We start from the raw sequence: 2575 nt of genomic DNA, 5'->3' as shown, positions 1-2575 counted from the left end.
GTGTGCTTTTATAAGCAGTGGTCCCGTGAGCTTCTTTTCATGGAATAACCATGGAGAATGTTCCCAGTAATGGGACACTGGGTTTGTCACCGTCTGGCTTTGCTGCTCTGCGGAATCTGTGGGGTCAGATATTGTGTGTGTGTGGTTTGCAATACTCAAAAGAGCTTTGAAAAATTCAATTATTGCCACCCCGCTTGCTGTTGAGGTCAGAATCACAGAATCCCAGAATCTCTGAGGTTGGAAAAGACTTCCAAGACCATCAAGTCCAAGCTGTGCCCAATGCCCACCCTGTCACCCCCAGAGCACTGGGTGCCACATCCAGCCCTTCCCTGGACACCTCCAGGGATTGGCACTCCAAACCTCCCCGAGGTGGCCCTTTCCAACACCTGACCACCTTTTCCATTAAGAAATTTTTCCTCATGTCCAACCTGAGCCTCCCCTGGCACATCTTGAGACAATTTCCTCTCATCCTGCCCCTTGTTATCCTCCTGCCAGGRAATTGTGCAGAGCMAGAAGGTCCCCCYTGAGCCTCCTTTTCTCCAAACTGGACCMCCCCATCTCCTTCAGCCTCTCCTCACAGGACTTCTCCAGCTCCTTCCCCATCGCTGTTCCCTTCTCTGGAAATGTTTCAGCCCCTCAAGGTCTCTCTTGTGAGGGGCCCAGAGCTGGACAGAGCCCTGGAGTCCTCCCCAGTGCAAAGCAGGTGGAGGTGGTGCTGCTGTGCTGTGCCACATCCCACTGCAGGGATGGGATTCTCGCACAGGGAAGAGGGACAGTATTCCAGGGTGGGAGAATATGTTGGGATGGGGCATCGGGGATCTGATGGAAAGTGTCAAGCTTGTTTCTTTTCACAAGCAGAGCACAGAGTGAGTGAACTACSCAGCGATAGCAGTCAGATGGTTCAGCTCCAGGGGACCCTGGGAGCAGAAATGACTTGAAAGCCGGGTCTTTGAGCTAAAAACCTCATTACACAACTGATGAATGGCCTCRCTTCAAAAAGTCATTCATGGTGATCAAATGATGGTGTCCCACATACGGGATAATGGCCCTTCCCCGGAGATCGGGAGGGCTTCAGTCGGAGCTGAACTCTTGAGTAGGAGCCCTCCTCTCKCTGGAGCCTTTCTCCTTATTAGCCCCGGAGGGAAGGGATAAAAAATCTATGGGATTAGAAAGCTGTGATAATGGGGCGATTGTCAGGCAGGCCCYGGAGTGCAGAGAACAGAGGCATTTAAAAGAATATTGCTGACAAGTGGACTTTGTCATGCACAAAGTGCTTGAGATGCACCACAAACAAGTGAGAAAAAGGCCCCGATTGGGGGACGGGGAGGAGCAGAACAGGGGGGCARAAGAGAAGGTCAAGGAAAAGTCTGTTCCCAGTAAAGACAGAGAGCACTGTTGAGCCTTACTGGGCAGCTGTCWGCAGCCTGACCCTCAGATCCTCTTTCCCAGTTGCTGCAGCATCCAAAAGCGCCCGGAATTGATGTTTTGTGCATCTGGAGGGGCCGCCTGAGGTTACCTTTGATCGCTGCAGACTCAACTAACGCGAGCATCACACGGGTCTTTAGTAAGGGAATCCCTGAGCTGCTGAAACACCGAGTGTGTGCTGGCCAGACCCCGAGGACAGCCGGGGCACAGTCGTTTGTCACCCGTTAAGGCGGCAGGAGAACGACACCGAATAATCCCCTCSCCTTCAGCGAGCTGSGAGGRGCGGCTSTRGGGAACGGGAGATCCCGATGTTCCAGGGGCCGGCAGCGATGCTCCGCGCAAACACCTGCTTCACACTCATCCAGGAGCAGCAAAACACTGTTTCTAGTGGTGTTTAATAAAGGAAAAGCCGGGAAAGCCGGGGTGGCCGTGGGACAGGGCGCGCAGGGGAGCAGAGCGCTCCTCGGAGAGGGATGTGCGGGACAGCGGCTGCTCCTGCGGGCTCCGAGCGGCACCTGCAGCCCGGCCCGGCCTCGGGGGCTGGACCTGCACCTCCTCCGGTCCCGCCCCGCTCCTCGCAGCCCTTTCCCGTCCCTCCCATCCCGTCCCCGTCCCGCCCGCCGCCGCCGCCGCGCTGGCTCCGAGGGGCGCGGGTAGGTGCGGGCGCGGCGGGGTCGGGGTTGGGGCGCTGCGGAGGGGCTGGGGACCCCGGGAAGGGACCGCCACCGGGATCGGCACCGGCACCGGGGCTCCCGGACGGCCGTGAGGGCGGTGGCTTYGAGAATGCGGCTGCCGAGCGCCTTCCGGGGAGGGGACGGCGGGGAGCGGCTGTGCCGTCCGTCCCGAGGGGCAGCCGGGGCTCGTCCTCCCGCGGCTCTGTCCCCGCTGTCCCCGAGGGTCTCAGTGCCCAGCGGTGCCGGAGGGGGGGTTGGGTTCATCCCACAGGGGTTTAGGTCCATCCCAGAGGAGTTTGGGTCCATCCCGCAGGGGTTTGGGTCCATCCCAGAGGAGTTTGGGTCCATCCCACAGGGATTTGGGTCCATCCCACAGGGGTTTGGGTCCATCCCACGGGGGTTTGGGTCCATCCCGCAGGGGTTTGGGTCCATCCCACAGGGGTTTGGGTCCATCCCACGGGGGTTTGGGTCCATCC

General features: G+C 59.0%; 1 protein-coding gene across 1 annotated transcript in view; it reads left to right on the top strand.

Annotated features, from left to right (window-relative positions):
• The first annotated feature begins 2007 nt into the window (after positions 1 to 2007).
• ARHGEF16 (Rho guanine nucleotide exchange factor 16) overlaps positions 2008 to 2575 on the top strand; it is an 11207-nt gene continuing 10639 nt past the window's right edge. The window contains exon 1 of the mRNA XM_057382487.1: positions 2008 to 2078. The gene's annotated coding sequence lies outside the window, so the exon portion shown is untranslated. The remainder of the gene's footprint in view (positions 2079 to 2575) is intronic.

Source organism: Malurus melanocephalus, unplaced genomic scaffold (genome assembly GCF_030028575.1).
Source record: "Malurus melanocephalus ecotype Western Australia unplaced genomic scaffold, MMel_1.1 scaffold_569, whole genome shotgun sequence".
NCBI lineage: Eukaryota > Metazoa > Chordata > Aves > Passeriformes > Maluridae > Malurus > Malurus melanocephalus.
The sequence above is the reverse complement of the archived record's forward strand: the minus strand, read 5'-3'. Positions and strand labels throughout refer to the sequence as shown.